Genomic DNA, 23,490 nt, shown 5'->3' with positions numbered 1-23,490 from the left:
GCCACTGAACATAAAACACAGAATGGCATCCAAAAACAAATAAAACTGATTAAATGCGAACAGATAGGTAACAAATACCAACACAAGAATCCTGAGGATAGCCATATAACTGACTTTTTAGCACAAAGATCAAAATAAATAATAAACTGCAATAAAAAAGAAAAATTAAAAGGCTTTGTGGCACACGTTTGAGGCAACTCCTAAATGACCTTTTAAAATAAGCTTTTCATGGAAAAAAAGGTGGGTGGGATAGGATAGGTTAAGTAATAGATATTAATAGAAACTATCAGCATTATCTAAAGAAGTTTATTTAATATATAGTTCATAGCTAAAACTAGTAGACCACAGAAGACTAGAAACCAGAAATCACTTCATATCCCTGCCAAGTAGAGACATATGGCACTTGAGAGCAACACTATTTTAGAATATAAAGTTTTCTGTAAAATCTAATAGAGAAAGATGGTGGAAGATTATGAGCAATACCACCTTATAAAACAGTGAGAAGCAATGGGAAAAAAGCAAGTCCAGAGGAAGCTTTGATAGAGACTCACTTAAACCATATTATTTTGAGGAAATTTAAGAAGGAAAATGAAATGATGGCAAATCAATTTTTAAAAAGGAAGAGACATATCAAGATTCCCAGAAAAAAAACTATTTTCTCCATCAATATCAATGTAGCTGCCACTTTTGGATTTTGGCATTGCATTGACCTATGTGCTACATCAGGAATTAATAAAAGCTAAAGAAAACAATGATGGGAGTCAGTCAGTGAGGTAACAAGTACAGTCTTAGTGCCAACCAAGACTGTGATAAGTGCTGGGAATAAAGAGAAAGTAAATAATAGCTCCAGCCATCAAGGAGCTTACATTCTAATGTGGAGACAATATGCAAATAACTAAATATATACTAGATCTATGGAGGGTAAACAGAAGGTTATGTCATTGGGAAGACATTAATTGTGGGAAGAACTGGGAAACTGATAATGTGCCAACAGGCAGAAACAACTAGGTACCATGGTGGGAATTATTTCCCTGTCAGCTTTCCAATGATAGCCAGACAACTGACTTTTTAGAACAAAAATCAAAATCAATATTAAACTAAAATAAAGAAGAAAATAATAGAAGAATATGTGGCACATTTTTGAGGCAACTCCCAGTTGACCTTTTTAAACAAACTTTTTTTTAATGCAAAAAAGAAGGGAGGGGAGAAGGTAGAATTTGAACTAAGTCTTCAGGAAAGCCAAGAAAACTTGGAGGCAGTGGAGAGGAAGGAAAGCCTTATAGGCAATGGTGACAGTTAGTGTAAAGACACAATGTGGGGAGATGGAATGTCATGTTCAAGGAGCAGTAAGAAGACTGGTATGGATTGATCATAAAATATGTTGAGGCAACTCAAGTAAAAGATGACTTGAAAAATAGAGAAAGTCCAGGTTGCAAAGAACTTTAAATGCCACGAAAAGGATTTTCTGTTTGATCTTGAAGGTAACAGGGAATCGTTGAAGTTTAGTTCATACGGGGTTGGGGAATCTACAGCCTCAAGACCACGTGTGGTCTTCTAGGTCCTTGGGTGCAGTCTTTTGACTGAGTCCAAGTTTTGCAGAACAAATTCTTTTATTGAGGGGATTGTTCTGTGAAGTTTGGATTCAGTCAAAGGGTGGCACTTGAGGACTTAGAGGGCCACAAGTTCCTACCCCTGACTTAAGTGCATTGGGGAGTGTGGGGTGCACTTTAGGAAAATCATTTTAGTAGCTGTGTTGAATGTGGATTGTAAGAAAAGAAACTTGAGATAGGGAGACCTGATAGGAGTCTCCTGCAATAGGGGGAAGCAAATAAGCACTTATTAAGCATCTACTCTATGTTAGGCACTATGCTAGGTGCTTCTATTTATCTACCATTTCCCAAGAATAACAGGATTAATATGATTAATAATAATAAAGATTAATAATCTTTTCCTTCAGTAGTATATCCACTTGGTCTGTGCCAGACAAGAATTTCATATTTAGAATCAGCAGTTAAGTTAATATTTATAAAAAGTTCCCAAATTGTGATGTTTTTATTTATAATATCTTTTCTCTGTCACTGTCATCATCTCTGTGGAATGGTTATTTTATAATTGTGTTGGTTTATTTCAGAGGTCGTGATGTCCAAAGAATTTTTCACCTAACAGACCGCCTACTGGTGATGTACTTTTCTCTATTTAGGCTGGCACCAAGCAAACAACATTGTCGATTATAAGGATGATATTTAGAGCCTAGTAATTGATAGAACTTATGGTCTAGAAATTATGACATAATAATTTAATTTAATTAATTTTAAAATATTTTATAATTTAAATACAAATAATTTTAAAAATTAAGAATATCAGAACCCTGGTGGAGAGAAATGGATGGTTGGAAAATCTCAACAGTGTTGATTTCTAGTACCTTGCAGAAAGTATGAGGGTTAGATTGAGTCAATTAATATATTCACCCTCTCATGACTAGGATGATTCACAGACACTATTATGGGATACAGGGGCAATACAGCTGAAGCTTTGGTTCTGATTACTTTAGTAACAAATCCATAATGGTGGGCAATGTTTAGATTGGAAACCAATGATCTGGCATGACTGGGGAATGATTTGAACATATTTTGGTTGTTTTAGGTATAATATTGAGAATCAGAGGTAATATTTCCATTACTCTGTTTTATATATGGATCACATAAATACCAACTACCATGTCCAAAAGCACCTTCAGGAATGAAGAGTAAGAATGAATGAATGAATGAATAAAAATCATTAATTTCCAGGTCCAGAGGAATGTTTTCCCAGTAGTTATTAACTTAGGATACCACTAAACCAATCGAATGGCTATATAGAAAGGAATAGAATAATTATATAATTAACCTAGCGGTAGAAGGATACTTATTGGTAATATAGTCTAAGTTTTGCATTTTGAAGATGACAAAACTTATGTCTATATCATACAGTAAGTTGAATTCAAACCTAAAATCTCTGACTGCAAATCCAGTTGTTTTTCCTTTAGGCCTGAAGATCACAAATTATAGGCAAAGATTTGGAGAAGCTTAGGTGACCTTCCTGTGGAGTCAACATCACCTGAGGTTATCTAATCTTTAAGAGTAACCTTGAGTTTCAATCAGGAGGACTTCATGGTCAGAGACCTTAAGCCTGATGGACAGAATACTGGATAATACCTGTAGTATGTTTTAGAAGAGGTTCCTTTGTTAAGTTACTCATCCCTATAAACAATCATTACTTTCTCTGTCCTTCCACAATTGAGGGCCCATGACAGGGCAGCTCATTTGGTGGTGATATAGCTGTCCATACTATCAATACAACTCTCTTTAGTCATCAGGAATATTGTTTGGAAATCACTTGGGACCTGGTTCCCAGGGTCAAGTCTAGGAAATTTGCAAATAGGGTGAAATCTAGGAAATTTTTTCAGAGGGTCCATGAGTTGACTGGTTGGATCATTCATTCAATATGGAAGCTTTGTTACACAAGAAGTGACAGCTCATATCAAAGCGAAATGATTTTTCTAAACTGATCTTTTGAACACTCATTATTCTGTGAGACCTTGTTTGATGAGAACATTTTACTTTAATGAGTGAGATTTTTGTTTTAATTAAAAAAAACAACAATAGCAGCATCTTTTATTCTCTATACCTCATGGTAAACTGTACCTTTGTGAAGATGTGGGTTGCTGCATAAGACTATTGTATATCAAGGATATAATTTCATCAAAAATTTATAAAGAGGAGTAAATAGACATTTGGATTCTACTGGAGAAAGTGCTTGAATGATGAGATATCCAATCCTTCTCTGAACACCTGTTGACTGCATCTTTCATATTTTCATGTCCCAATGGGTCTTTGAATGTCTGTCAAAATCTGGTCATGACTTCTTCCTATTCAGTAATCTAAATTTATATGGGAGAAACTGTGAAGTCAAGCTATCTCTTGATTGAGAGGGAAGAGGAATAACATTTATATAGCACCTACTATGTGTTAGGCACTGTGCTAAGTGCTTTACAAATAGGTCATTTGATCTTCACAAAGCCCTGTTAAGTAGGTACTGTTATTACCCTCATTTAACAGTGCAGAAAACTTTAGTAAATATAGGTTAAGTGACTTGCCCAAGGTCACATAGCTAGTATGTGTCTAAGCTTTATATGAACTCTCATATTCCTGATTCTGAGCCATGCACTGTATCTACTGCCCCATCTACTCTTGTCCACGAAGCCTTTATTTCTCCAACCATACTCAGCCAGGATCTGCATGTAGACAAAACATGCTAGAATGGAAAAAGCACTGGATTTGAATTTTGACATTCTTTCTCTAATACTCATTTATAAAATGATGGAGTGTCCTCCAAGGTTGCATTCAATTTTAAAGCTGTAAGCCTATTATCCACCTTTTGTTCTCTCTGAAACTCTGTCACACAATTCTACTCTATTCTGAAACTCTGTGTAGAGCACTGTTCCTTCCAATTCAGTAATCAGAGTTCTTCAAGGAGGAGGATTAGATAAGGAGAACAAAAAGCAAGGAATGATGTGACAGCTTGCACCCTGCTGGGTCTTCTCCTCTTAGCTGACCTTTTAGGTTTGGTGGAGTTAAGGTTTTGTGGATAGGAACTCCATGAAGCTGGAGATATGGGTATGTTGAGGAAAGAAAGAACAGATCAGAAATGTTTACCCAGGCTAAACAATGGTATATCCCTGAAAGTTTAGTTCATGAGGTAGAGGAACAGGGCACAAGGTATCAAGAAGGAACCAAATCAAGAATCATCAATCAAGTATCTAAGCACTATCCAGGTATACAAAGAATTCAACAGAGCTGTTGTAGAATTTATAGGGCATGTGCTATTGTGGTATTTGGCTTTGCTTGAGCCAAGATTTCTGGGACCAGCCTGGATCCTTTTCAAGTCAACCTTGCACATGAGGGCTGATGAGCCTCAGTACTGACATATGTGCTAGACATTTATGTCCCTATCATATATATATATATATATATATATATATATATATATCTGTATGAATATATGGAAAGTCAGTAGCAGAGAACTTAGGGGACTAAGGCAAGGCCCCACAATTCTTAAATAGCAGAGCCAAAACTCAAGTCTTCTGACTCCAAATCCATTGCCTGGCATTGTAAAAGCTGTTTAGCCTTGATAACCAGGGCTAAACTCATTGTGTGATACTTTGATGTCCTGTGTGAACATCCTAGAACTGCTGGAGGCTCAGACCAAAATCACGTGGTCTAAAGAAGAATAAAAAAATTAAAAAAAGACCTTTGAACAAAGGAAAACATAGATATCTTGGGATTAAGTAGCCTAACCAAGAAAAGTTCCATATTCTTTGAATGAATAACTTAATTAGCAATTATTTTACCCACATTATGATTGATTAAACTCATTTTAAATTTAACTATGACTAGCAGCTTCTATTTAGCTAATAGTTAAATTACATACATTATATATATAATATATATGGAATATATCATATATGTGTATATTTACATATATATAGCATAATATATAATTTCAAATTTGTGACTCTTATAGCTTAGATCTATTGTAACTTGAAAGTCAATTTACTGTAATTCCATCCTTTCATTTTTCTAGTCAGTTCTAAATCAACTTAAGTTAAACTGTCTTAAGGGATCTTGTCAATACACTAATTTTATTAAGTTATATCTTTTCAAATCCAGAAAATTTTTATGTCTCTTACATTGTTCCAAATATGTAGTTTCTTCCTATTTCTATGAAAATTTTTAATGGTAGAAAATCAAGGACAGATTAAAGATATTGAAAGAAAATAAGCCATTATCATCCTATCTCTTCCAAATAAAGCTGTTGCAGTGTACAATCTGAATGAGAAATCATTATTTGGTAATGAAACTGTATATAAATGTTTGTATTTCAAACATAAAACAAATTATATGCACTGTAGCAATTTCCCATTGTGTTTGGCAAAAAACACAGAACGTTGAGTACTGAACATTCCATATAACTTTGTTCACATTTACCCTTGAATATGTATTCTGTACATGTAAGGGCAATATTGTAACAAAGTTAAAATATTTACACTTAATTTGGGAGGAAAGCCTACATAGGACAAAATATCTTATTTGGTAGTTTATTTTAGTTAGGATTTAACCATAGTAAAAGAGTGGTTCTGCCTAAGGCTCTTAGTTCCTTTGGTTAGAAGTTGATGGGCTAATTATTTGATTAATTCCAGCTTTCAAATATTTTTCCTTCCAATTTTTCTTCCTGAAAGGGTAATAATTATTGGGCATATAATAGATGCACATGGCCATTTTGCTTACATTTCAGGTTCCTATGGGTATGGATGTATATGTGTGTATGTATGTACGTGTATATATATATATATATATGTAGATAGATAGATAAATAGATAGATAGTTAGATAGATAGATAGATAGATAGATAGATAGATATAGTGTGTGTGTATGTGCTTCTCTGGATATAATAGAGAAAAATAGATTTCCATTGCATTTGGGAAGTGTATTTTTTTTCCCAAGTGACAGTTTTTACATTGCTGTGATAACGTTTTTTGGAAATAAACACTGTAAGGTTCTGTTATGTTCAGTGTCATTTGGAAGATGAATTCCAGTTGGCGAGGAACTCTTAACTGCAGCTGGCTTTATTTCATTACACCACTGCAAGCACCTGCAGCTTTGAGAAATAACTGAGATTTCCAGTTGACATGTCTGAGACATTAATTTATGCAGTAAGTTAAAGTGATTAAATCTGAATGCTTGAAAGGAAAGGTGCATTTTTTTTAGAGTGACAACTAATGGTATTGGAAAATCTTGCTCAAGTGCTGATACTTACTCATAAGAAGAAGTTCCATCAAAAATGAAATGACGAATCTAACATTAAATGGAGACAATGAGCAATAAAATAAATGAAATGACAAGCTTCTATCAAAGTCATTTTCTTAGATCTTCTCAGTGTGCATAGTATCTTATCAGCTGAAGGGTTCATGGTTTGTTGTGTGAGATTTTCTGATTTTGCCAGGAATTTATTAGTTTTGGGAAAGAATTTAAAAAGTGGTGGAATCTGGACCTGTGATTTCATTGGTGTATGAAACTTTAGTGAGGCTCTACCAGCACAGATCAACAACTTTTCTCCAATTTAGTCTTAGAAGGTGTCAGGATAAACTGAGAGATTAAATTTCAAAATACACAGGGAAGCAGAGATGACATTAGAACCTAGGTTTTCTTGACTCCAAGGCTGATTTTCTATGCACTATACTACAGATGCCTATCCAGGAATTTATTTTTCTAGATTAATTCTTCTTTCAGGGCAATGAAATAAGATGTTTAAAAAAAATTAAGGGTTTTCCTCATAATTCTCATTGTTTGCTATAGTTGTACACCCATACAGGGTCAGGATAGATAATGAGGTAGGAGGATACCTATTAGAAAGATAACTAGCAGAAGAAAGATTCCCTTTCAGCCCTGTGTAAGAAGAGGTCATAGAAGGGAAGTAATATTCCTGTAGTTGAATGCTCCATCTGTGAGCTGGAAGATTCAAAATCCAGGGTTGGCTTTTGGTCATGGTTACATAAAATGGAGTCTTTCTGGCACAGACAATGAAATAATAAAATAATGGACAATGAGGTGAGAAATAGCAAGAACTTATTACATTAAACATTAATGTGCATTATTTTATATGCATTATTAACCCCTTGGAAATAATTTTTTCTCCTCAGCCTTATATTCTGATCATTGAATTATATATGGTGGTTTTTATATAACCAAAATTTTTAAAGTATTTGCTACGTTTCAAACACTATACTATGTGCTAGAAACACAAATGCAAGAATGAAACAATTCATATTCACAAAGAGCTTCAAGTATACATAAAAATATATACCTGTATAAATATAAAGAAAATAAATACAAATATATACTAAATGCAAGGCTGATTGAGAGGCAGGGCTCTGGTAGTTGGTAGATAAGGAAATGCTTCATTTAAAACATTATGCTTGTGATAAGTCTTGAAGAATGAATGATTCAAAGAAGTGGAAATAAGGAGAGAGTGCATTTCACGCATGTGGTATATACCCAGTGCCAAGGTACAGAGATGAGCAATGGAGTGTTGTGTGCTAGTAACAGGGAGAAGGCCTTTCTGTTTGGATCACAGAATATGAAAAGGAGAGTAATTATCCATGAAACAAACAAAAAAAAAAGAAGAAGCTAAGGATAGATTTTTCGATGCTTTAAAAGTTAAAAGAAAGTAGTTTATATTTTCTCTTAAAGCCAATAGGAAGCCATTGGATTTGAGTGAATAGGGGAGTTACGTGGTTAGATATACACTTAGAGAAAATGTATTTGGCAGCCATGTGTAGGATATACTGGAGTGAGGAGAAACTTGAGGCAGAGTGACCAATTAGTAGGCTGTTGGCAATAATTTAGGTTCAGATGAAGGAAATATTGTGAAGATGGAAATAGGGAGATTTGGGAAACAGGAGGATTATGTATCTCTATGCCGAACAATATAAGTTTGTTAAGAACATTCAGATTTTTTTCTGTCATTATGCCAAAGAAAATTAGTCTGCTCTCTTTCTTCTGATCAAATTTTGACTAAACTCTTTTCCATTTCAATATTTTTTTCAAAATTTATATAATATATATATATATATATATACCTTCATACATACATATGTATATGTATATACATTTTTTTCATAGATCTAGAGTTGGAAGGGACTTCCAGGGCTATCTTGTCCTATCTTCTTCTTTCACACATGAAGAGACTGAGGCCTAGCTTAATTGACATATCCAAGGTCACACTCAGAGTAATCATCAAAGATGGGATTTGAAACAGACTTTGTGACTCTAAAACCAGTGCTCATTCCACTGTGCCATGCTGCATCCTAATATGTGCTAATATTCTTCATTAACTTGTTTCTTGTTTTTTTTTTTCCCCTTGTGGATAATTACCAAATGTTTTTGAGTGATTAGAGATCCCATTTAGAAAGCTCTAATGTGTCTAGGAACTTGGTTCACTTAATTAATTTTCATTTGCAAAAAAGAAGCACCTGGAAAACCTCAGAACTTTTATGGAATTCCTCTTTGATTCAACATCTGTCCTAAATTTATTCTGTGATGGTGGTGGCTTATATATCTATGTCATTTGGTAGGATGTTGACCAAGCATGTCCTAGTATTATGTCTCATTTGATTTCATAATTAGAGTGTCATTGAAAATGAAAAGAATGGTAAAACTTAATAAGGATAAGTAAAGGGTTTTACTCTTGAGTTAAAAAAAAAATCAGCTTTATAAATACAAGATTGTGGACACATGACTTGAAAGCAATTTGCTTCAAAAAGACCTAGAGGTTTGAGTAGCCTGCAAGGTCACTATGAGTCAACATTGGAATCTGGCAGCCAAGAAAGAGTGTAATTTTAGGCCACATTAGGAGAGGCATATATTCTAGGTCTAGATAGGTGATAGTTCTTCAGAGGTCAGAACATGTACAGGGTATTTTGTTCAGTTCTGGGGGTAGCACTTTAGGAAGAATATGGGAAAAGTGGAGGATGTAGAGAATAGAGTGCAGTGGAAGGTGAAGGACCTCAAGTTCTCACCATATGAGAATTACAGAAGGAACTAGGGAAATTTAGACTAGAGAAGAGATGAATTAATGAGAGCAAGGTGGATGTCTGCAAGTATCTTAAAAGAGTTGTCACATGCAAAGAGGATTATTCTTCTTGGTCCCAGAGAGTAGAACTAGAAGCAACAGGATGACCTTGCAAAGATGTAAAATTAGACTTGTAATACATACTCACAATTTGAGCTAAATAAAAGTGGAATGGGCTGGTGGTAGTAGGATCCCTCTATACTGGATGCCTTCAAAAAAACAGTGGATGAACATTGGACATGATGGAGAATGCATTCTATTCATCTGTTTGTTTTGTTTGACTAGATGTTCCCTGAGGTCCCTTCCAACTCTGAGATATTGTGATTCCTTTTAACCTGGGGTAGAACCACATTGCAACATCTGGTTTGTCAAACACTTTTGTAGTACTTTTTTTAACTTCTAAATTTTCTTCTGTACATTGCTATAACTCTCTCAGAAACCTTATAAAAAGACAAAGAAAAAAAGTTGAAGGAAAATTCCACACTAAAGAAATATGAAGGCTGTTATGCGAGATGGATAAAATATGATTCAGATATAAAGGTCTGATGTGTAAGCTGTAAAATCTTATATAGACACTCCCCACAAATCAGTCCTAGAACACAGAAAAAATTCAAACAGCATGGCTTACGCTGAAATGGATAAAATACAAATGTTTCAATTTAATTCAACAATCATTTATTAAATGAATACTATGTGCCAAGCACTGGGAATATGAAGACAAAATTAAATAACTCCTTCATTCAGAAACTTTCATTATAATGATGGAAGAAACATATATAGCAATAAGTAAATAAAAATATAATAATGCATAAATACAAAGAAATTTTGACAGTGGGGTAAGTGATGATGGTATAAAATGTTTACAACTTGGGAGATAAAGAAAAGGTCTAGGTAGGAAGTGGCCTTGAATACAACCTTGAAGAAAGTTTTGTATTCCAAAAAGTAGAGGCATAGAGGAAAAATATTCCACACATGGGGTGGATGTCTATGTCAAGATATTGAGGTGGGACATAGTATTCCATGTGTGAGTAACTAGGTAATATTGACTAGAATCTAGAGGAAGTAACATGGAATAATGTGAAATCCATCTAGAAAGATATGTTAGAGCCAGAATATCAAGGTCTTCAAAGTTCAAATGAAGAGTGTGTATTATCCTGGAGAGCAAAAGAATGATGTTGTCAAAGCTAAGCTTTAGGAAAATCAGATTTAAAAAAAAATATTTTTAATTTTTGGAATAAAACAAGCATTTCCATATCATAGCACATAATAAAAAGGTAATTGCACATTAAACTGTAAATCTATCATGTACATCTTGCTATTCCTTTTAAACATATAATAAGGTTGTCATGTAAATTTCTTTTCCCTCTCCCAACTCCACCCTAGAGATAGCTACCATGCATCAGAGAGGGGAAAGACTAGAAGCAATAGTCTATGTGAGGAGTGATGAATGCCTGATCTAAACTACATTAATAGCTGTGTTAGTAGAGAGAAAGGCATGGATATGAGACATGTCATGGAGGTAAAGTTGGCAATAAATTGGATGTAAGGGTAAGGGAATGTAATGATGAAAAAGGTGGTTAACTTGGGTGACTGGAAAGATCATGGTGATATAAGAAAAAAACATAAAAGTTAGGGAAAGGAGCGGGTTTTGGGGAAAATAATGACTTCTTTGATCATGGGGAACTTGAGAGATCTAATAGGCAGTTGATGGTGTAGTTGGTGAATGTGCTCAAGGCATTTCTAGAGTTGAAGAAATAGTTCACATACTTGAAATTCACATGCGAGGAGCACCCATAGGGGAAACATTTTCTGATCATATTTGCTATTTGTAAATGAATATGGTTATTCTGAAAAATTACACTGGAAAATACCTTTCATGTGCTGGAAGATATAATTAAATTGACCATTATTATAAGTAGAATGTTAGAGCTAGAATCTGTGCTTATGCTATACATAATTCACTGATAGCAAGTATTATACATGGTGTCACCAAAAAAAAAAAAAACCAAAAACTTTTTTAAAACTTAAAACTGCACTAAGACTTTTAGAACACCTTGTATATAACAATTCAAATACAAAAGATAAATTGCCAGTGATTATTTTACAAAAGAATTTACAAGATTCATTGAAATAGCAAGTCCCTGATTTAATTTAATGTTGGCCCCAATTTTTTAAGTATCTATATGCATATTTAGGGCTACATATTTCTTGCATTATATAAAATGAACTTTTAATCAGCCACCTGTTAACCTGAATGAGTAAATTGGATAAACTTTGGAACTTGCTGAAGCAGAAGGGAAATCATTCACGTGGATGAAAAAAAGTTAATTTCATTGTCAGGTGTCACCATCATAACAAAATGGCTTACCCATAGCTGGAAAATGACAATCTTTAAAAAAAAAAGTAGCTTTTGGAAAGCTATTGTTCAGAGGAGCTTAGAAAGGGAGGGAACTGCTATCCAGCTCAACACAAATTTTTAAGTTTGACAATTGGAAGAAGATAAAGGTTTTGTTGGCAGGGAAGACGTGGAGAACTTTGAGGTTCAGGAATCCATGGAAAAATGTGCAAAGGACAATGACATTCTGGGGGTAGAATGTTCTGGAACTGAGGTCGAATATCTTCTGTTTCCATCAACACTGACAGATGGATCCCAGAATGTGGAATACTTTAGTTTAGACAGTAACTAGTTGCTAAGAGTAATAAACAAATAAACAATGTTTCTATAATGGCTAAATTTAAATATAGAACCTCAAAAGCAAACAAACAAAACCCAGAAATAAAACTAGAGAAGTTAACTAAAGGAAGATTAGGGAAGAATATTTTGAATATGGTGAGTCTTAGGAGAGTGTTATTGAACTGAATTGTGTCCTTTGTTAAAGATCAATGAATTTGTAAAAGTGGAATTTTTGCACATGTGACAACAATAATAACAACAACAGTTAGCATTTTTGCAGCGGTTTAAAATTTTCAAAGTGCTTTGCAGTATTAACTCATCTTACCCCCACAGCCATCCTAGGAAATGAATGCTGAAAGAGGAAGAAACTGAGGTAGATAGAAATTAAGTAACTCAGCCTGTCTGATGACATGGCTAGGAATTGTCTGAGGCAGGATATGAACTCAATTCTTCCCAACTCTAGGCCCAGTGATCTATCTATTGTACCACCTAACTGCCTTACGTAGCCAAATGATAATGGGTTGTCATTTATGAATGCTTTAAAATTAAGTATAGTCAGGTATTTTCCACAGGAAGAATTTATATGCTGCTATCTAATGGTTATCATTCTCTTTTCATAATTGCCTTTTATTTTTCATACTTATGGGGAAATTAACTGAAAGGAATTAATGCACTCTGTAAAACGAAAGAGTTGTAGGTTAAAAGTCAACTCGTGTGTGCTTCATCCCACCTTATTTTAGACATTATAGTTTTTATAGATTCAACTCAACACACAGTGGATACCACTTTTATTGTACTGATTAGATTTGTTTTATTTTATGAAAACATTCCACTACTTTCTATGTCACAGAAATGTTTTAACTTAATGATAGCTTATATTTAGGAAAACAGAGTTCAGAGCACACAATGTTATCCTACCTACAAATAACTTTTTTTTTAACTTAAAAATTGATGAGTCCCAAGTTAAAGCTCATTAATAATTTTGGCCTGAGTTCCCAGTTATTGGAGAGTCTCCAAAAGACATTCAGATTGTTTTTTTTTTATTTATGTTTTCCAGCACCTGCTCTAGTTGGACTAGAAAAATGATCAGTTGTGCTGACCATGTCTAAGAGATCTCTGTGGATCTGTGAATCACATGGAGCCTATGTAAGAGAAGAATTTAAAAAAAAAATCTAGATAGAGTCCTTGAAACATTTAATTTCAGCTTTGTGATTTTGATTAGAAATTGTTAATCAATTTTTTGGCTCTTTCAATACACATCACTTGTCTCATACCACTCTAAGTCTCTTAATTTAAATTAAGCAAGTGTTTTTTTAACTCAAAAGTTTATTTTCCTAGCACTCTTGCTGCTTCACATCAAGATATAAAACAAAGGAGGGAGCATCTTCCCTATTAATTGAAACTTGTCCTGTCTGAAAATAACTTTAAGAGTGCTCCTGCACAACATTAAGAAGTATTCTATTCAGAAATTCTAAAGCATTACTAAAGCAATTTATTTAAACATTTATTAAACTTTCTATTTTCAAGATGTGCTAAGTGCTGAAATTACAAAGATAGATCTGATACAGCATCTGCTTCTCAAGAAGCTTATAATGTAGTAGAAAATTATATATATGTAAATATATAATAAAATAATACATATATATAACAAAATAATGCAAAATAAAAAAATTATATATATGCAAAAAATTTTGGAAAAGGAGAAAGGAGACGTCCTTGAAAAATTGCTTGAGAGATATAAGAAAGAAAAGATGATTTTCATCAGAGGTGAATGCAATGTGGAGTGACTTCATAGAAGATGTAGTATGGCTTAGAAATAAGAGAGGACCTTCAACAAATGGAAATGGGGGAAGTTGGAGGACAAACCATTCCAGGCAAGAAGCATTACATGAATAAAGGGATAGAGAAGGGAGAGAGTAATAATAAAATGTAATGCAATGTGCCTTTGATAGGCTACAGGAGAGATATGGTATGGTATGGAGTGGAAAGGAAGTATCACAGAGTGAAATAGAGTTTGAAGAGACATTAGAAGACATCATGCCAATCTTAGTGGGATTAGAGTTTGAAGTCTGGAGAGGCTAAGTGATTTGTCTACATTCACATAGATATTAAACACAGAACCAAATTTGAACCACTGTTCATTGACTCTGAATCTAATTTTTTTCACTGTATCATATATTCTTTGAAAAAAAAGATCGTATTCTAATATTAATGAGTTATAATCTTATATTACATATAATTATATATGTCTAATAATCTAATAATTATGAGTTCTAGTATTTTAATGAAAATAAGGTTGAACATTGTTAAGTGCCATGCACAAGGTCTCATATACAGGAAATGACACAACAAATATTCAAACCTAAAGTTACAGGAATCTAAACTCAGCTGTCTTTTTACTGGACCTGGCATAGCAGGATCAAAGAGCTTACATCTTAACTAATAGGCAATGGAAAGCCATTTACTTTTTATTTAGATTGATGGAATCAAAATGCAGTACTAGGAAAATTGTTTGAGAGAAGTATTTGGGGGATGGGGCTAAGATGGCAGAATAGAAGCAGTGACTTGCTTGAGCTCTCCCCCAAACCCCTTTAAATACCTGTAAAAATGGCTCTAAACAAATTCTAGAGGAGTAGAACCCACAAAATTACAGAGTGAAACAAATTTCCAGCCCGTTGAAAGGTTTATTGCACTGGGATGAGAGAGGAACGCAATTTAGCATGGGCATTCAGGCAAAGACCAGGCCTCAGTGAACCTGGAGCAGGCCTCAGGAGACTGAATCATGGGCAGCTGTGGTGGTTTCCAGACTTCTCAACCCACAAACACCAAAGACAACTTAGAAGGTCAGTAGGAAAGGTCTATGACCACGGTGAGAGAGAAGCTTGGTCCCAGCCCTAGTCTCGGCACAATAATGATGCAAGAAAATCTGGAAAAATAAGTCAACAGCTTGCTAAAGGAGATCCAAAAAAATGCTGAAAAAAATAGCACCTTAAAAAATAGCCTAACCCAAATGGCAAAAGAGGTCCAAAAAGCCAATGAGGAGAAGAAAGCCTTAAAAAGCAGAATTGGCCAAATGGAAAAGGAAATCCAAAAGTGCACTGAAGAAAATACTTTCTGAAAAATTAGAATGGAGCAAATGGAAGTTAGTGACTTTATGAGAAAATAAAGACATTGTAAGACAAAACCAAAAGAATGAAAAAATAGAAGACAACATGAAATATCTCATTGGAAAAAAAAACTGACATGGAAAATAGATCCAGGAGAGATAATTTGAAAATTATCGGACTACCTGCAAGCCATGATCAACAAAAGAGCCTAGACATCATCTTTCAAGAAATTACCAAGGAAAACTGCCCTGATATTCTAGATCTGGAGGGTAAAATAGATATTAAAAGAATCAACCAATCACTTCCCGAAAGAGATCCCCAAAGGAAAACTCCTAGGAATATTATAACCAAATTCCAGAGTTCCCAGGTCAAAGAGAAAATATTGCAAGCAGCCAGAAAGAAACAATTCAGGTATTGTGGAAACACAATCAGGATAACACAGTATTTATCAGCTTCTACATTAAGGGACCGCAGGGCTTGGAATATGATACTCTGGAGGGCAAAAGAGATAGAATTACAACCAAGAATCACCTACCCAGCAAAACTGAGTATAATCTTTCAAGGTAAAAATGGACATTCAGTGAAATAGAGGAGTTTCAAGCATTTTTGATGAAAAGACCAAAGCTGAATAGAAAATTCAACTTTCATATACAAAACCTGAGAAGCAAGAAGAGGTAAAAAAGAAACAGAAATCATAAGGGGCTTATTAAGGTTGAATTGTTAACATTCCTACATGGAAAGATGATATTTATAACTCATGAGATCTTTGTCAGTATTAGGGTAGTTGGAGGGAAAAATTATATGTAGATAGATGATAGATAGACAGATAGATAAATAGATAGATAGATAGATAGATAGATAGATAGATAGATAGATAGATAGATAGATAGAGGGAACTGGGTGAGTTGAAGATGAAGGGCTGATATCTGGAGAATAAAATTAAGAGGTGAGAGAGGATTATACTGGGAGAGGTAGAATGGGGTAAATTATCTCACATAACAGAAGAAAAAGCTTTTACAGAGGAGGGGAAGTAAAGGAAGGTGAGAGGGCATGAGTGAATCTCATTCTCATCGGATTTGGTTTAAGGAGGGAATAACATACACACTCAATTGAGTATTGAAATCTATCTTACCCTACAGAAAAATAGGTGGGGGGGGAAGGGGACAAGAAAGCAGGGGATGATAAAGGGGAGGGCAGTTTGGGAGAGGAGGTAATCAGAAGCAAACACTTCTGAGGAGGGACAGGGTCAAAAAAGAGAATAGAGTAAATGGGGGGGCAGGATGGATGAGGAGAAATATAATTACTTTTTCGCAACATGACTACTATGGAAGTGTTTTGCATGACTACACATGTATAACATGTATCTAATTGCTTGCCTTCTCAATGAGAGTGAATGGGGAAGGAGGAAGGGAGAAAATTTGGAACAAATGTTAAAAATTGTTTTCACATGCACCTGGGAAATAAGATATACAGGCAGTGGGGTATAGAAATCTATACTGCCCTACAGGAAAATAGAAGGGGAAGGAGATAAGAGAAGGGGGAGATAGAAGGGAAGTTAGATTAGGGGAAGGGATATTCAGAATGCATGACCTCTTGGGGTGGGGGGAAGAATGAGATGGGGAGAAAATTTGAAACTCAAAATCTTGTAGAAGTGAATGTTGAAAACTAAAAATTAGTAAATTAATAAAAATTAAAAATAAATAAAAAATAGCACTACATATATACATACGTACAGAAAAAACACTAAATAAAATAGTGTCTACCCTCAAGGGTCTTATCTCAGACTGTAGGAAGTAATCTGTATACATATAAATAAAATAAAGTATTAAAAAAAGAAGTATTTGGCTGAATTTGACTCATATTCAGGGAGCTGTTGCCTGCTCTACTCTCCTAGATGGCAGATAACTTGTGCCAAGTGAGAAGAAAAGTGTGCTGAAATAATTCATTTTACTCAGAGAATACCTTAATAAAGATGGCTTAAAAATAAAAAAAAGGAAGATTGTTTGACCAGTGGTGTAAAGGACAGGTTAGGGACGACCTAAACTAAAGTCATTATAACAAGCTAAGCAAGAGATAATGAGTTGAAAATGAGTTTTAGACTTCTCCTTCCGGAAGCCAAGATGGCGGAGTAAAAAGGTAGTTGCTCTTACCCTCCCCTGTCAAGCCCCAGGAAAAACCCTGGAACAGCCAAACCAGAAGAAAGACAGAGAGCAGTGGTCCAGTAGCCCAGGTAACTTGAGGGATTAGTGGAAAAGGCCCCTCTTGCCCTGGGGGAAGGGGAGCAGTATGGAACAGGAGGTTCCTAGCAAGCTAGAAGAAAGCCCCACCTAAGCATACCAGGAGGAGATCCTGAAACCCAGGTGGTGGAACAGGCAAACACCAATACATGGACCTCTGAGTGCCTCAGTGAGGGCAGCGGAACTGGTGGAAACCAACTCAGAAAACCACCAGGTGCCTTGGCATTCTACAGCAAACTCTACAGCAAACAGTTCTCCCAGTGTCTCAGTAAAAATAAGGGAAGCAGCACTACAAAGGGCCCCAGGCAGATAAACACTCTACAACATCCATCTGAAAGGAGCTAAAGAAAGTGAAAGGAAAGGAAAAGCAGGCAACCTAGAGTTGCCTGAGAATTACAGCCTTGCTGATTCCAGCCCAACCTCAGGTAATGATAAAAAATCTAATCAAGTGGGTTAAATGGATCCAAGTAAGTGGGATTAATCTGATCTAAGAAAATGTACTGAGAAAGGAGAAGGCAGACAAGGGTAAATTACATTACAAGAAAAGACATGAAAACCTATTACAGCAGAGAGAAAGAAGGGAAGGAGATGAGCATTGTTTGAACCTTACCCTCATCAGATTTGGCTCAAGAAGGGAAAAATGTAATCAGTCAGATATAGAAATCTAACTTGCCCTATAGGCAGTAGCAGGGAAAAGGGGAAAGAAAAGGGAGGGGGGATAGAAGGGAGGGAAGAAGCAGTAAGGGTAAAGGGGAAGAAAAGGGAAAAGACTAGTAGAAGGGAGGAGGGACTGAGGGAGGCGGTGGTCAAAAGCGAAACACTAGTGTGGAGGGAAAAGGAGAAAGGAAAAAGAAAAGCTATAAGAAATGATGAACAGGCTGATTTCAGAAAAATCTGGAAAGATTTGCATGGTCTGATGCTGAGTGAAGTGAGCAGAACCAAAAGAACATTGTACACAATAAAAGCCACATTGTGCGATGACTAATATTGATAAACTTAGCCCTTTCCAGCAATACAAGGATCTAAGACATCTCCAAAGGTCTCGTGATGGAAAATGCTATCCACATCCAAAGAAAGAACCATGGAATTTGAATGCAAATTGAAGCATACTATTTACTATTTTTTTCTCTTCTGTTGAGTTTTGTTTTCTCTTTCTGGTGGTTCCTCCTATTGGTTTTAATTCTTACTTAAAACATCACTAATGTGAAAATATGCTTAATAGAAATCTATATGTACAGCCTATATCAGATTGTACACCACCTTGGGGAGGGTGGTGGGGAGAAAGGGGAGAAAATTTAAAAATCAAAAGCATATGGAAATGATTGTTGATAAATCAAAATAAATTAATAAAAAAAGAAAATGAGTTTTATTGGAAATCTGATTGTGAAGTTTTGGGGAAAGAGTAGGTGATAGGGGAGTCATACACTTATACATAATGCCTTAAGTCACAGAAGTGGATGAAATCACTATTGGAGAGAATGTAGAGATTGAAGAGAAATGGAACAGAACCTCAAGGGGCATATCAGTCTTTTAAAATTAAATGTCTTATTGATGCATTTTGAAAAATGCAAAGAATAGAATGTAAGATGTCTTAGGGACATAAACCATTTACTTTTTGTCTTTCTATCTTTATAATGTAGCGAAGTGCCCTATGCATAGTTGGTTTTTAGTAGATATTTGTTAATTGAACAAAATTGAACAATATATTCTTAATTATACCCTCTCTCTTCAGTACAATCCATTAAAGGGGTAACAAAAAGCAATTAAAACCATCTGATATAGTGACCATCATGGAGTATGGAGAATGTATGATTTTGTTCCTATAGTCTGCCACCTCTCAAAGAAGCAGAAGGAAGTATATTTCAATATTAAAAATTTGGAACCAATATTAATCATTGCATTTTCTCTGTCTCTTTTTATCTTTTATTGTTGTTTTATTTACATTTTTATGTTTGTACATATATACACACACATATGTATATACGTATGCATGTGTTTGTATCCTCTGGATCTAACTTCACTTTTTTATCATCCGCATAAGGAAAGAGTTATATTTAAGGGGCCAGAGTAGAAATAGCAGTCAGCAAAGAAGACAGACCAGAAACAGTCAGAGAATTAAGAGATCAATGAGATTTTATGTTATGAACTGCACCTTTTTTTCTGTTAGCTCATTCCCTTAAGATTTATGTAGGGATTCCAATGCTTACTTTGCTCCAACTACTTTTATATTCAGCAATACTAATTCTTACTCTATGAGTTCTAGCCTAATGATTCAAAGATAGCCAAATATTCCCAGAATGCCTGTTGCCTTTCTAGAGTGCTTGTTTTCTCTTTCTGCCAGCTACTCAGTTAGGTTGCAGTGGTAGGAGGATGATGGATTGAATGGATGAATAAGGAATCTATTTTTCCTCACTGTGTTTATATTTACTAGATATACTTAATTTGATACTTTGAATGATTCATGATTTCATCAGTGTGGACACTCTTGCCACACATGTAGATGACAACCCCACTATCTCTTCTCACCTAATGAAACTAATATCTTGTCATCACTCCCCTCTGAGGCATGGAGGTGATATTTGAATTCTTAAAGGCTGATACCAGCCAAGTTCCTACAAAGTTGGAAAAGCTTTGAGTATAGCTCCTGCAATGAACTGCTTTCATCTGAGATCCTCAGCCTAGCCAAGTGTGGAGAGCCTCATACCTAGATGAATGGCAACAAGGTGCTGACAGTTTGGCTATGACAACCCATAAAACAAACACATACGTAAGAGACCTCAGTTCAGTGTGGTCCTCTTTTAATTCTTCTGTGAAGGTACAGGATTGACTATAAAAGGTGTAGAGCAATGGTGTCAAACTTAAATAGAAACAAGGGCCACCAAACCACACATAAGGTTGTACACAGATAGCATATTGATATAGAAAGCAACATATAACAGTACCTATGTTCTATTGTATTTTCATCTATTTTTGTTAAATATTTCCCAATTTCATCTTAATCTGCTTGATGGCATTGTAGGGCAGCATATTCGACACTTCTGCTGCAGACTATCCAAAGTATTTCTGATTATTTAAAGGGAAACTCATTATCTGACTAAAGACCAAATGGCCATAGTTCTTATTATAGAAATGATTGATTGAATGACTTAAAGAAAGACCCATGGCATTACTGTACTATGAGGACTCCTGGCCTGGATTCCTGATTTTTAAGGTGGTTTCAAAGAGATACTAGGATTTCTAAGGTTATGGAACTAAACTATGGAGGTATTAGATGCTGCATTGTTACAGAGTGTGTGCATGTGTGTTATCTGGGATATGTGCATGCATGTCTTGCTAATTAAGCTTATTTCTGATTTGGTCTCAAGAGAAAGTGGTTACAACCACTCTATAGAAGTCAGGGAAACTGATTTTGCTCTGATTATTTTTTCTTACTTGCATTCCCAGATTAAATCAACCTGGTGATGCTGGCCTCTGTGACCAGTCTAGAAGGACTCATTGGTACACATTGGAGACCCTGAGATCCTCTTTGGAAAGAAGGCATGTAGGCTTTAGAGCTGACTTGGGGTAGCCTGTATATAGTTGGATAGGCTCTTTAGCTGTGTTAACACTGTACTTCTCTGTACCACTACCAAACCACTAGATATATAACAATGGGCTCTGACTGTAGGAATAAACAATTGTTATAATGCTATTGGCATGCTACTGTAAATCTTGGTGTCTCTGACTTGTCCCTAATCCTAAGGGGATATGACAAGTTACATTTAACAATAATCATTAAAAAATGAAATTCATATACATATAATGCAGAGTTATGTCAAAACAACACATTTCAGTCAGTATCAATACTGGATATCTAATATTAACATTACCAGAGATGTTCACTAGTGAAAAACAAACAAGGCAAATACTATGCATTTACTTTATGTATTGCTTTTGAATCATGGATTACAGCAATTTCAAAAGAATCAACATTATGAATGGCCCAAAAGGGATATAAATTAGCTGCAATAAACTACCAATGAAGCCTTACACACTTGCTCATGTAGTGAATGGGGAAGGAAAAGGGAACAGGAATTTATTAAGCACCTACTATGAGTCAAGAACTATGCTAAGCACTTTAAAATATGACCTCATTTGATTCTCACCTCAATGCTGGGAGGTAGGTGTTGTTATCATCTCCATTTTGGTATCTACACAATATATAAATAAGCAAAAGGGAGGTAAAATGAATACAAACTTTACAGAAAGATGGACCAAATTATGCAAATATGGTCAGCTTATGATCTATACCAGTAGAGGGAGTATCCACAACAACCGGATCATTAGTCTACTGGAGTTTTCACATGTATGAAATCTTCAATGCTATATATTTTTTAGTCTTAGTAATTTAATTGTTTGGGGGGTTTTGCTTATTGATTTGTTTGTTTTTGAGCCTAAGTCTCCATATGTCACAGGCTAGAAGTACAGGTGCTGCTTACAGGCCTGATCCCACTCTGGTCAGGAAGAGGGATTTTTCAATCTTAGCTGATTCATCATTTCTTAGGCAACCAGGTGGCCTCGTTTTCCTGGGGTCTTACCACATAACAAGAACTTAATGAGGACATGCCTTCAGCTTGGCCCACTGCAGCTCAGAACATCCAAGTACAAGAAATACTAAAGCCTCAACCTCCCTGGTAGTAGGGATTACAGGTATGCCTCAAAATACCTGGCAACTTAATGATAAATTTACAAAATTTAAGTTGTCTTCTTAACATTTTACATTAGGTGGAATGAGATAGATTATTCCGTTCTCAAAATGTAATCTTAAATTCTTTGGGATGAACAGGCTTAATGGACTTAAAAGCCATTACAAAGGAATGCATTTGAAGGAAATAATTCAAGTGATCATAAAATCAGTATGCTATTTCATGCCTATATGAGAGATATTCATTGGATAGTGATTGTTGTAGGAACTGTGAGTCATATAACATGAAAAATTGAGAAAAAAATGGGTTCACTCTCACAGACTTTACAGTCTAGAAAATTCAAGGGAAAAGGTCTACTAAATTAACTTTAAAAGCCCAGAGAAACAAAAATAAAAATCCAATAGAATCCTCAGCTGGAGTAGGAAGTCATAGCCTCAAATGATCAGCTTTTTTGGAATGAAGCAGTTCAACCCTGGCTCTGTGGAAACAATCAGGATGGGGCCACAGTGTATCTCTGTTATACAGGTATAACTCCTATTGACGTCAGGAGAAAGTTGCACTCATATTGCTTTCAGTTTGGTTCTAAATGGACATTCCAGCTATGTACTTATATTTCTTAGTAATCCCTTAAAATTTACAGAAAGGATGCCAAAAGAAAAAGAATGGGCTTGTTCTAATCAGTTGCTAAAAGGATAAGACCTGAACTTTTTAAGTAAAGAGGTTTTACTTATCTTTTTGGAGCTGGCAGATCTGCTGGAACCCCAAGTACTAAATTATTCCCCTGTGCAGAACAGATGGCAGTGGAAAGGAAGTTCTTCCTCCCCTCTCCTGTATAATTTATTAGTTTGTTGACAGATTGTGCAAGCCTAACTTCTCTGCTTACCGCTGTTCTGTCTCAAATGTGCTTGAGTAGGCCACATTTGGTACTTTGTGCCGCAAGTGCGTGACTTCAAGTTGCAGCTTGTTTGTTTGAATAAGATTCAGAACAGCATACATAGATCACTCGGGAAACTTATATGTTAAAGGTAAAGGGGTTTAAGAAGCTAAAAATCTGCTAGTGTCCATCCCTAGAGCAAAGGATTTCTAAATTCCTAGAATGCATGACAATAAGCAACATC

This window comes from Vombatus ursinus, unplaced genomic scaffold, assembly GCF_900497805.2.
Source record: "Vombatus ursinus unplaced genomic scaffold, bare-nosed wombat genome assembly UNPS02014942.1, whole genome shotgun sequence".
Lineage (NCBI taxonomy): Eukaryota > Metazoa > Chordata > Mammalia > Diprotodontia > Vombatidae > Vombatus > Vombatus ursinus.
Note: the sequence above shows the minus strand (reverse complement) of the source record.